The sequence below is a fragment of the Ambystoma mexicanum genome, chromosome 11, assembly GCF_040938575.1.
Source record: "Ambystoma mexicanum isolate Mex_15411 chromosome 11, UKY_AmexF1_1, whole genome shotgun sequence".
Taxonomy (NCBI): Eukaryota; Metazoa; Chordata; class Amphibia; order Caudata; family Ambystomatidae; genus Ambystoma; species Ambystoma mexicanum.
Genome location: NC_090934.1, coordinates 545,888,256 through 545,902,357, shown reverse-complemented (window position 1 = coordinate 545,902,357; position 14,102 = coordinate 545,888,256).

Below are 14,102 nucleotides of genomic sequence, written 5' to 3'. Positions count from 1 at the left end.
GTCATTATACAGCAGTCAATGGCATTATATGGGGGCAACTCTACTTCTTCATCTCGGTTTACGCTCTGAATGATGAACAGGAGGCATTTTACAAAGCACTGGGCAAAACCCTCCTTCCCTTTGTTGAAGGCCAAGTTATCATTGGAGGTGACTTTAATGGGGTCCCTGATCCCATAGGGGACAGTTCACACCCCCCCAACTCCTAGAGATTTCAAACTTGTGATGAGCCTTCTTCAACTAATCCGTGTAGTAGACACGTGGTGGGTGCTTCACCCCAAAGAAAAAGACTTCTCCTTCTTCTCGCATGTGCACAGATTTTTCTCCCGGATTGATCTTCTACTGGCCTCTCCACAAATCTTGGCTTTTGTTGATGAGGGAACCATTGGAACGAGGGTACTCTCCGTCCATGCTCCAGTGACTCTGACCCTCCGAGCACATAATCCTGACCCACCCCTGCATCGTCGGTGGAATCTGTATGACCCTATTCTGAATAAGATGCCGCTAAGGGACTCGATATCCGAAGCAATCAGTAACTTCTTCAAAGAAAATCCAGCTGAAGACACCTCAAAGGCTAACACATGGGACGCTAAAGAAGGCCGTGGTGCGGGGGGAACTAATCACACAGGGGACAGCATTCCACAAACGTAAGCGGCAAATCCGAACAAGCCTGGAAGAAGAGGTTCAAAAGGCCAAAACCACCAACAAACACAAAGGCTGGTCTCCAAGATTCCAACGATCCCTACAAACCGCTCGGAGAAAGCTGGAGGCCCACTAGGCAGAGGAGACGGCGCATCTTCTGGCCAAGTCCAAGCAGGGCTACTATGCCAGGAACAACAAATCGAATAGACTTTTGGTGGAGAAATTAGCCAAGGCAAGGAAAAGAAACACCATAGAGGGCCTCCACCATCCCCAGAGTAAGGTCATTATGCAGATCAAGATAAACAGTGCCTGGCAGTTGCTCATCTTTCTGAGACAATGGCTGCAACACCCCTGGCCCGAGCATAACAACTGGACTACCTACAGGGGGCTGCTCTTCCTCAAATTAAAGAATCTGACAGAGAGAGCGTTGACGCTCCAATCACAGGTTAGAAGGTCGAAACAGCCATCAAGTCCCTCAAACCTAGAGACCTAGGCCCGGATGCGTTTACAACAAGGTTCTGTAAAGTATTTTGCCCCCAACTGATAGCCCCACTAACGGCCCTCTTTAATTCTTTAGGTGTATCAGGATTCATTACCCCATCAATGCAAGAGTCTATAACCATCCTCTTGCCTAAACCGGGCAAAGACTCTAGAGAAACTAGCTCCTATAGGCCTATTTCCCTGCTAAATATTGATGCCAATATCTTTTTGAAAATGCAAGCGAACCGCCTAGCAAATGCCCTACTCAACTTAATAGATTTGGACCAGACAGGTTTCATAATGCATAGGTCAACTGGGGATAACATACGTAGAGTCTTAAACATTGTAGATGTCGCAATGCAAGATTCCCACAAATTGGCACTGTTGCCCTGGACGCGACCAAGGCCTTTGATAAAGTAGATTGGGCCTTTCTGCAAGTCACCCTAGAAGCCTTCTGCTTTGGTTCAAACTTTTGAAAATTCATCCTGGCAAACTACCAACCCCTGAAGACCCTCCTCAGAGTCAACATCAACCTCTCAGACCCGATCCCTTTAACCTGCGGAACGATGCAGGGTTGTTCCCTGTCCCCTCTCTTATTTGCATTAGTAATGGAACCCTTTGCCCAATGGGTCCAACTAAATCCAAGCATCCAAGGCCTCCCCATTGCTGGTTCTCAGCACAAGATTGCGCTCTATGCGGATGACGTGCTGCTATCTATCACGGACATTAGTTCCTCCCTAACAGCGGCTCTCATGGAAATTCGTAAATTTGGGGAGGTAGCAGGTTTTGCCATTAATTTTGGGAAATTGGTCACCCTAGGGGTTGGCCTAGAACATGGGGAGCGGGGGACCCTAGAGGCCATATGCCCGATCCAATGGAGTGAGAAAGCTATCCCTTATCTGGGAGTCCAAATTCCTGCACGTCCCGTAGATGTCTACCGGTCGAACTGTCCCACGCTCTTTAAAGAGCTAGAGAGCAACCTAGAATGGTGGACCTCACAATAGATCTCACTCATTGGGCGTATCACAGCCTGCTAAATGAACCTCCTTCCTCGGTTCCTATATGCCTGCTCCGCCCTGCCCACCACGATTCCAAAACCCCCCCTTAGACGCTTGCAGGGGAATATGGTCCGGTTCATTTGGAAGGGCAAAAAAGCAAGGATATCCCTGAAGGACATGATGGGGAGGACTGGGCGTCCCTGACCTACGAAAATGCTTGTGGGATGTTCTGACCCACTGGCTCTGCCCTGCAACATCACTGTGTGTTGCTTTCATCAAAACAACAGAATGGCCGCCGAAAAGCCTTATGTGCGCTAGAAATCACTGAGAAGTGCACAGGGAAACCTGAAAAATAGGCCGCCAATCCATTTTGCCTATGTCAGTGGTAAAACAGGAGACCACACTGCCAAAACCTATCATTGGGCTGCCCACAGAGTAAAATAGAACTGCTTGAAAAGGCAGTGCTACATCCCAAGGAAAACCCAGAAGTGCCTAAAATCTGTTTTTCCTTGGCTGTTAAATTTGCAAAATAATGATTCTCAAACAGCAGAGAAGATCCAACATCCTTATGGGGTGTTCACCATCACCTTATGTAAGGAAACCCCATAAGCACAATGTCAGGAGAAACACCTTGCATCATAAAAAAAATCCACATTCAAAAGGTGCTTGCATGGGAAAAATATGTCAGAAATGGGCGCAGTACCGCCGCTCGCCTGTGTCAGAAGCTCTCATTACTTATACTGCCAGTTTAAAACTTGTGTCTTGAATCAAATTGTAGAAAAGAAGAGACTTGCAATCAAAAGCAATATGGGTTGCTACAATTCAATTTCTATGTTTTAAAAAGACTGGAATTAAGAGATTTATGTGGATATTTGTAGAAAATGTAAATTGTATTTTAGAAAAGCCCATTTTAAACAGTGTTTTAAAGTGAACTAATGGCAGCCACACTGGACTTCAAAGACATTCCACAGCTTCTCCCCAAACAAAGGAATTATCCTCCTGCTCTCTGCTCAGGAACTGGCATTGAGTTGTTAAGGGAAGTGGGAGGGGATTTTGGCCTGTTGCTATGAGTAGAGACAAAAGGCTCTCTTGACTGAATGGAAATGCAAATTCGGGTGTCAATAGAAACCAACTGTTAAGGAAGAGAGGCTCAGGTTGCTCTGGCCCAGCCAAACCTTGAAGGCACAGCTAGACTGATATGTGTATCTGAAATTTCAAGGAAATATGTTTTTGGAAAAAGTCTCATAGAAGACTGTGTAAAACTTGGAAAAATCTGTGTTTTATAGGTTGTTAATATAAAAAGGCTGCTCACAATATGAAACTACTCTGAACCCTGTGCGATATTCAGAGACCGGACTACGAAAATTTTGATATTCTAGCAATTGTGATCATGCTAGGAATATGAAAGTTTACGGTATTATGCCCAGATGTCATGCGCATGTATGTGGAAAAATGTGTACAGATCTGACACTGGGTAACCAACCAAAAGTGCGAAAAACGGTCAATTTTGAACCGAAACTCTCAAGAAGATGGGACTCGGATGGATACGTGCTTTATTAAATATGTGAAGTGAATATGTATTATTAGCAAGTTGGTGATATTGTAGATATGCTTTCTATGAAAAATAGATTTTCTGTGTAGAAACAAAGGGGAGGTTTTTCCCTGGACCATAAACACAGCGTCATCATGACACATCATGACACTCTGGTTGCTTCTCAAATCAGGGGAGGGGAATTCTCTGATCAATCGATTCCTAGAGGTTGGGCTTAGTATAATAAGCCTACCCACCCCTTTGGGAAATAGATAAATAGGGACTGTTTAGGCCCTAGAGAGACACAAACCCATTCACCCATCAACTGATTTACTGGCGTAGCACTCTGCAGGAGAATCCAGATCCAGACTCCAGAACTCTGAAAGCAGAAGGCCTAATTCCTAAGCTGAACCTTCTCAGCTTGGCCTTTAAAATCTTGCACCCTGATTTTAATCCCAGACTTCCAAAGGGCACACCAAAATTGACAGCCTGGCTGTGCTGTTTTCTGCTTCTTGCCAAGAACTCCTGCCAGAACCCAGAGATCCAAACCAGTAGAGCAGAGCTGTATCCAGATAGCTATAACTCCAGAACCAACCCGTCAGATCCAGTTTGGAGGCCGTGCAGAGACACAGTGACGTGCTGCGTGCAGAACCGGGTGCCTGAGTCCTGTTTGGTGGGCTAGCAGAATTCCAGTCCAAAACCTTTGACCAGATCCTGACGGGCCTACTCCAAACCATAGTTGTGAGTATCTAGCATAGAATTGTCCATAGCCAATCACCTAGCTTTAAGTAATCCAATCCCAAACCATCCTAGCATATCCATAACTGCATTGTAGAATCTCTTTTGTCTTTTTTTTTTATCTTTCCCTCAACCATATAGTTTTTTTTTTTAATTGTAGTGATAAAATCTTCTTTAGGCTGATATATTTGCTGAAGAATGGCAAGCGTCTCGGCAGATAGAAACCATCCGGAGGCGTCACTGGATTGGTGGCTGTGCTGTCGTGTAGTTTGTGGCTTCATAGACTCCCTAGTGCAAAAAATCTTTGTTTGTAATATTCAAAAGAGCATCTTTCATTTGAAAATCTTGACACTTTTGAAAAAAATCGACCTCTACCAAAACCTCTATAACTTTTGAACAGTACATGCTAGAAACGTAATTTAAATGCCAGATTGAAGATAACATCCTCAGCTTTCGAAAGAATCTAAAACCGCATTCCAACCCCTTATAGTTTTTCTGTATTCGCATTTCCCGTGCACTGAAAAGTTTGCCGCAATTCTGCATTGGCTTAATTTCAACACATGTAAACTAGCTATTTCTTGCATTCAACCTCAGAATTCAGCTGCTAGTCATTCAATCATCATTGCTAGTGTTTACCAGAAGCTATCCAAAGAGGCTCCCACTAGTTTTGAATCTCATTTAGTGATTTAAAGTCATTTTCAGTCGAAGGCCCCTCCATGACTCTCTGGTGGATCAAGCTTTAGGACATTTTGATCGCAGAGAAAATCACAGCAGCCAAAGCATGCCTCCTACATCGTTTTATGTATATATGGGCGCCATTCCTAGAATATGACCAAAACTTTATGGCATTGACCGACAAAACCCAATTGGCTGGAAGGACCCTCTACACAGGCAGGGAGCTGAAAGCGACAGTGCCTATGCTGCCTGACCTCCTGCAAGACTAAATTGAAGCGAAGGGGGGGTAGTGGGAGGAGGCGGGGAAGGGGCCTTGGGGTCGCCGGATCATGCTTACCTAGTCTCATCTCTATGTAAAGGGAGTTATTGTATGTCTTTGATATGCATGTATTGTTCTCATCTGTGACCCGGTCAAAAATAAACATGTTAAAAAATATATATTTGAGTGCACACTTGAGACATTTTTGGGAAGACGTGTCATTCAGAAAGCCCTTTTTCGTGCACAAATGTTCATGATCACAGCGCCATCTGTCAGCATACACCTTTTTATTTCTTGTATACTTTGGGAGGATTAGGGGTACCTGCTTATGCTGATACTGCTGCAAATGATCAATAATTAAATTTGGAGACCAGCGCATCCTTCCCAGGTTACACCTCACTCCCAATTCAACTATGTCTTATTATTAGTTTCCTGTCATGCGTGTCCTTCCCAGGTTACACCCCACTCCCAATTCAACTATGTCTTATTATTAGTTTCCTGTCATGCGTGTTGATATTGTGGTGCCAACAAAACTCTGCTAGGAGGCACCTGCATGTGTTTTGCCCTTCCTCAGCCTTTCTCAATGCACAAATAACAACATACAACACTTATAAGTTTGTTTTTAGAATATGACTTTAGGCCTATTGTTCGCCTTAAATGACTTAAACAATTCTATCTATGTTTTCAGTATTTAATGCTGAATAGACGAGGGCCCTGTGGTTCTTATTTGTAAGATAAGGCTGTTCTGATCATGGGTTATTGCTACTGTTATAAAGCCGTTGCTTGTTGATTTTCCTTGGGTCCAGTATCGTCTGTGGTTAATATAGCTGGAATAAAATGGATAGATGAACCCTGAGTTAGCTTGGAAAGTTAAATCCAAGCAATTGAAGCCAAAAGGGCTCGATTGAGCATATCCCCCACCCTGCCCTATTTTGAACATAAGAAACAATTGTTGAAGCACCTCAAGAGTCATTCAATCCATCTACTGGAATCTCTAACATTACACAGGTGCAGTTGGGTAGCCGCCCACAAGTACCCCCTGGGAATGACTCGACTTTGCATGACACTTCAGAGCTTTGCGAGACCCCAACTGCAGCACTAAATCTAGTACTGCAATCTTTTATTTGCCTATATGACACTGTATCATATGAAGTGAGAGCGAACTCGGGCATACTAATGGAGATACCATACCTTCTTCAACAAGGGCAAAAAAACTCCAATACTAAAACCGAGGTGCCAGTCTGTAATCCTTTACAGTCAAGCTCTCCAGATAGTCCCATAAACTCAAGTAAAACAATAAAGGATATAAACGGCAAGGAGGTTATACAAATAGCAGGTATAACCACCATCGGTCAACCTACAATCATTGACTTAAGTACCATTTCCTCTGAAAAAAAGAAATGGAAGAATATGAAGGCAGACAAGAAAAGATTGTGGAAATTCCTACGAAATATTATGGCTGCAGCAAACAGGGCGGCTTACACCAGGGGCTCCATTCACTGTTCTAAGAAAAAATCCGGAAGGAGGAGTGTATGGACTTCGAACGAAACCTCTGCAAAGAGTCCCCCATTGATATATCGCCCTTCATGTGCTGTCACTTCACGTGGGACTGTAAACAAGGACAAGCAGACCAAGCAACTGTGGACAATGTAGGCCCAAAAACCAGTTCAAATGAGGGGAAAATAAAAACCTGGAAGCAAAATCTGAGCGTACAAAAGGATGGAATGTGGCCACATTGTGTGCAGAATCTCTCTGATTTTCACAAAGAACCACGGTTCTACTAAGCAAAGTCACCCTAGGCGATGGTCGCTCACACACATAGCCCCATCCAGCATTGATGTCGAATACCTACCCCCCGACTGCTAATAGAGGCAGGTCAGGGAGAACTGAGAGTCATACCCTAATCTTTGAATCAGTGTTTGAAGAAGAACAAACATACCATTAAATCAACAAAGAGTATTGGAGCTGCTCTCTAATATCCCGGACCTAACCAAGCGGAATTCCTATTGAAGGGCGTTGAATGTTACAAAGCAATCCGAGGGGAGGTCGCCTCAAGTGCTTTTCAACGTTCGACTTTTACCATAAGATGCTACTTTGATCAGGACCAAGGAAACTGCAACTCCAAAGAAGTTGGAAGTTCGAGTTGGGGCTGGCTTGCCACAACCCTTCCCACTTCGACGGGTAGGCACCGTGGTTTCTAAAGAGATTTGTGAACTGGTGAACTGGAACTCACGTGGCCATAATTCATTTCTGAACAATGTAAAGAAACAGTTTCTTGATGACTTTGGCCTAATACTTCTTCAAGAGACATGGCTGAGGGGTAACCCTATGTGGGACGGGTTTGCAATATATTCAACACTGGCAAAAACAGGTTTAAGGGGCAGACCCAGGGGTAGGCTCTAAACAGCCATGAAAATCAAAAAGTTTCATCAATTACAAAAGATCTCTCTGACCTCTGATGCTTTTTTGGCAACAATGGTTTGTGACAGGAATGACCCAGTTAAACAGTCTGTCATGATAATTATCACCGTTTATTTCAAGCCTTCAAGTATGGACGTTGATGTGGTTATATATGACATCGATAAGATTCTAATAACCTGGCTTGCCGATTGCCCGACAGGCTCTGTAATTCTGGCTGGGGATTTAAATTGCAAATGGCTAAAAGGTGAATGGGGTTGGAGTGACTAGATGATTCTGGTATCGCGCCACTCACCCATCTGCCTAGGAGGGCAAACTGTGGAAACATAGGGTCTAAATTCTTGTCCAGATGGAACTTTATTCAAACCAACCAAATGTTTGGGGGTGTTCCTCTAGGGGTCCAACATGGGCAAACATTTTCACAAATTCTATCATAGACTATAGCTTTGTAAAGAATGTTGAGGTGGAAGAGGTTGTAGAAGTTAACATAGTAAAAACAACTTTGAGTGGCCATGCACTGCTACAACTAGCTGTAAGCCGGGAACTTTCGAGCTAACCAGTGGGTCTCTGGTGGTGTCTGGGCAGGGCACTAGGCTGGCACAATATAGCCCCAATTTAGAGACAGTTAACTATGACCTTTCAGGCTGATGGAATAATCTGTCTACAGAAAAAAGCTACTGCACTCAGTTCCAGGGAATTTCTCTGAAATATTGAGAAAACAGATGCACAATAGAACACAGGTGCCATCTAAGATTTCTGTTTCAGGGAAAGACCAAGGATGTGACAGCGAAATTCAACGGTGAAAGGATGTGAGGCATTTAATGAAATGCCTGCCAAAATATTGGGAGGACAAAGAAAAGGAGTACAAAAAGCTGAAAAAACAGTTTAGAATCTGGTACCAGGAACTATTGAGTAAATTCGCTACCCATTATATTCGCTTGATCTGGTCGATCCTGAATAATAAATGCAACAGCCAATCCTACTGCCAGTCATCTAGAGTTTCACAGGAGGACTTGGTTGATTACTTTTCAGGCAAATATGAGACCACTGATAAAGAGGAGGTGAGGCTGAAAAGTATGAATACCCACCTGGGGACTGAGCCCCATCCAGGCTTCGTTCGGGAGGATATAGAGATTATATCAATAAACTGAAAAACTCTTGAGCCTCGTAACTGGACTGAGTGACAAATGGCATTATTAAAAGCCAGCGAGTTCCCTGGGCAGATATTCTATATCATCCATCCACCCATATCGTGAAAGATCGTTCCTGCCCAGCCTCCTGGATCACCTCGACTTTGGTTACCATCTTTAAAAGAGCGGAGAGAGAAAATCTGGCGTCATACCGACCCATTTCTCCACTTCAAAATTGTTTGCGACACTTCTCCTAGGTGAACTCACTCGATGGTCAGTGGGTTCAAATATTCTAACCCTCTTCAAACTGGGTTTAGTAGAGGTAATGGAACAATAGTAAGCAGGATCACTTTGACAGCTTTTCTGTCGGATATTGGCCCTCCTACTGGCCGCTCACTCTATGTGGTCAAAGTTGAACTGTCCGCTGCTTTTGATAACATCAACACTTCTGTGCTGTGAGCTACATTGGCAAAGTGGGGGATACACCCAGGCCTATTATCCTTGATCCAACATCTGTATTCAGATAATTCTATCAAAGTCAGACTGAATATGCTGGGTGAACTATCTCCAAAGATCCCCCAAAACATGGTGTACGTTAGGGATGTATGCTCGCCCCCACGATATTTAATCTATATTTAGCGGACCTTTGGGCCAAAAGTAAAGAAAGAGGGGTATGTGTCCTCTCTGTCTAGTCTGAAAATTAGATATTTAGCATATGCCGATGATTTAATACTTATGAACTACACCCAACTGGGACTGCAGCGGCAATTAGAAGGTCTGGAAAAATATCTACATGAAAATCACTTGCAGATACATTTGAGCAAATCTATGTCTTGACCACTACGACTTGTAAGAAGCTAAAGAAGTTTACCTGGAAATTGAATAATACACCTATTAAGAGTGTTGAATCCATAAACTACATAGGACTCATAATCTCAGCAGCAACGCATTGTGAACATCTGAAAGTAGAGGTAATGGAACAATAGTAAGCAGGATCACTTTGACAGCTTTTCTGTCGGATATTGGCCCTCCTACTGGCCGCTCACTCTATGTGGTCAAAGTTGAACTGTCCGCTGCTTTTGATAACATCAACACTTCTGTGCTGTGAGCTAAATTGGCAAAGTGGGGGATACACCCAGGCCTATTATCCTTGATCCAACATCTGTATTCAGATAATTCTATCAAAGTCAGACTGAATATGCTGGGTGAACTATCTCCAAAGATCCCCCAAAACATGGTGTACGTTAGGGATGTATGCTCGCCCCCACGATATTTAATCTATATTTAGCGGACCTTTGGGCCAAAAGTAAAGAAAGAGGGGTATGTGTCCTCTCTGTCTAGTCTGAAAATTAGATATTTAGCATATGCCGATGATTTAATACTTATGAACTACACCCAACTGGGACTGCAGCGGCAATTAGAAGGTCTGGAAAAATATCTACATGAAAATCACTTGCAGATACATTTGAGCAAATCTATGTCTTGACCACTACGACTTGTAAGAAGCTAAAGAAGTTTACCTGGAAATTGAATAATACACCTATTAAGAGTGTTGAATCCATAAACTACATAGGACTCATAATCTCAGCAGCAACGCATTGTGAACATCTGAAAGCATGTCTTGATGAAAAATATGTAACTTCACCTCACTTTTCATGGTCATAAAAAGTAAGCCATGTGCCTTCTCCCTAAATCCATTCATCAAATTTTACAAAGTTAAAATCTCACCAATGATCCTCTATGGTCGTGAACTCCTGAATACCAGGGCCAGGAAATGTGTTGACGCTCTCGAAGCTAGGATTCTTAAGCGATTGCTGGGCCTCCCCATCTCAGTACCGGTCAGTGTCATCAGACTGGAACTGGGACTGACTTCCTTGTGGGCACAATGCACCAAAAGGAGTCTCTCCCTAAGGGGCAATCTGGATCAGGCAGGTAAATCTGCACTCAGATTCTATGTGATGGCTCAACTGTCATTAGATATAAATCACTATCTAAAGAAACTTAAAAGATGAGGTGACAGGATGAGGGAAGACGCAGAGCTGATGGGCATAGAGCCTGAAGCAGTACTGAAGAAAAAGATAAAAATCTGGGATGGAATCATGGACATACAAGATCTAGGCAGATTGAAGCATTATTCAGGAAATGAGCTTTTCTTCCTTCCTATAATGGAACCTAGGGGTTATTTAGCAGAATTTCCATCTTCAAAAATGAGAAACTGGTACCTAGGGTTCAGACTACAATGCCTTCCCACGTTAGAATATATTGGCCCAAAGATGGGCATTTCTAGGACCTGCAGAATGTGTAAAATGCGGGCCGCAGAAATTATATTCCATCCAGTAATGAGCTGTCCAGCTTTTTTGGAACTGAGAATATAGGGGGTAATTCATAGAATCAAGCGCACAAGTGGCGCACGCGGATGGCGCACAGTGTGCGCGTGCGACAGTCTGCGCCAACTGCGTGCGCTAAAATCGCACAGTGCACAGTGTATTAATGGATTTCAACCTCCAAAACCAGCCGTGGCACAGAGTGGCGCAGCGACCCTGCAGCAGTGCCAGTTACGCCCACAACCCCTCCCCGTGCGCCATGCACAGCGCACAAATCCCATACATGGCGCACAGGCCATTGGACCAGCATACAGCCCCCAACCACGAAAACGCCTGTAAAACTCCCCGTGCATGCCTCCGAATACATGTTCACCCTGGCGCGGGGAGTTTCACACGCGATTGGCCCTGTGCGCGTGGGGTACGTGTATCACTGGAGTTTGCGGGGAGTTTCACATGCGATTGGCCCTGTGCGAGCGGAGTACGTGTATTTCGGGGGTGCGCGGGAAGTTTCACACGCGATTGGCTCTGTGCGAGCGGGGTACGTGTATTACTGGGGGGTGCGGGAAGTTTCACACGCGATTGGCCCTGTGCGAGCGGGGTACGTGTATTACTGGGGTTCGCGGGAAGTTACACACGCGATTGGCCCTGTGCGAGCGGGGTACGTGTATTACTGGGGTTCGCAGGAAGTTTCACACGCGAATGTCTCTGTGTGAGCGGTGTACGTGTATTACTGGGGTTCACAAGGAGTTTCACACGCGATTGGCCCTGTGCGAGCAGTGTACGTGTATTACTGGGGTTCGTGGGGAGTTTCACACGCGATTGGCCCTGTGCGAGCGGTGTACGTGTATTACTGGGGTTCGTGGGAAGTTTCACACGTGATTTTGCTGTCAGAGCGGGGCACGTGTATTTCGGGGGTGCACGTGAAGTTTCACACGCGATTTCGCTGTCAGAGCGGGGTACGTGTATTTCGGGGGTGTGCGTGAAGTTTCACACGCGATTTCGCTGTCAGAGCGGGGTACGTGTATCCAGTGGGGTGCGCAGGGAGTCCCACACGTGAATTGGCAGTGTGGGTCCTCCCAGGTGTCCCCTCTACCCCTTCCACAGCCCCTGCAGGCAGCCCACACCACAGGGGACTACCCAGCACCCCTGGTCATGTCCCCTAGGCAGCCGATCCACCATGGGCATGCCCCCCAGCCAGGCCACATGTCACCTTGCAATATGATCACCAACAGCAGTGAGGGGCACCTGCCAGCAGGCCCCCACTCATGTCCCCCAGCACCCCCACCCCCCAGCAGTGAGGGGCACCTGCCAGCAGGCTCCCACTCATGTCCCACTCATGTCCCCCAGCACCCCCACCCCCAGCAGTGAGGGGCACCTGCCAGCAGGCCCCCACTCATGTCCCCCTGCACCCCCACCCCCCAGCATTGAGGGGTACCTACCAGCAGGCCCCCACTCATGTCCCCCAGCACCCCCACCCCCCAGCAGTGAGGGGCACCTGCCAGCAGGCTCCCACTCATGTCCCCCAGCATCCCCACCCCCCAGCAGTGAGGGGCACCTGCCAGCAGGCCCCCACTCATGTCCCCCCCAACACGTCTACATGACCCACAATCATGGCCCTCATGGTCACCCAAATCCCACGGCACGCCACCCCTGCCCAAATAACCAACCAAGCATAACATACACCCCACATTGAAATGCCCATTACATGAAACAACCAAAATGGCATGTATGTACATCAACACATGTCCGTCACACACACACAATGGGTGCCAGTGAATGGGAAAACCCACATCGTGACATGCATGAAACCAATGAGAGAATACCACACATTGAAGTACGGGAAAAAAATTTTGAACAAAAAATGTGGTGAAAGAAATTCAAAGACCAAACAATGGATATAAGGAAAACAATGCAGAATGTCACAAATGATAAAAAAAGGAAATCAGAATCCAAAATATATGAAATCAAAAATGTCTCCAAAGGCTCCTTCCAACAAAGCAAATCCAAACAGAAATGAAAAAGTAAAATCCATTGCTCCATGGAAAAATCAAAAAAGAAAATGCCGACAAATCCACACTCCAACTATTTACAAGGATGAAATCATGGGTCCATGAGCCCAACTGTCCAAATGAAACCTCAAAAATACACTAACTAATGAAGAACTATATACAAAAATGTGGGGTATTGTCCAAGCGCCCCAAAAAAAAATGAAAACAATAATTAAACCGACCGCTGCCACATGGAAGGCACTTGCAATCCTGGGTCCTCCTGCCCTCTGGCCGATGCCTGCCCCTCCGATGTTGAAGGCCCCGAGACATCATTGCTCCCACCATGTTGCTGCTGCTGCTGTGCCTGTGCCTGCGCCCTGGCTCTTGCTGCCTGCACGTCCTCCTCCGGCTGGGGTGCAATTTTCGTGGTGGCCGCCCCTGCTGGACGTCCGACTCCCGACTGTGGCAGGGATGTGTCCTCCACCAGCCTGACCGCTGGGTCAGAGGCAGCTCCACAGGGTACCCAGGTGATACATGGGTGGGAAGATGGCATGGAGGACGACTGGTGCGTAGGGGGTTCAGGTGAGGAGGGGGTCGCAAGAAGGTCCAGCACACGGAGGAATCCAGCACTGGTGACCCGTCCCAGTAGGTCAACGCGGTCAAAGAGGCATCCGAGATGACGTGCAGTGTCTTCACGAAAACACTGCAGGTCACCTTGCATGCCCCGTTGACGCAACGCTATCCCGGCCAGGACAGGCTCAACCCGGTCCCGGATAGCCAGGTCCACAGGGAGAGGAAGGCCAGTTGTTGTGCGCCCATCTCCTCCCTGAAAACGGGTCTGGACGTAGGCATCCCTGCTGGTGCCGGATGATGCAGTCACAGGATCAGGGACAGGATTACGCACAGGCACCTCCGCGGCGCC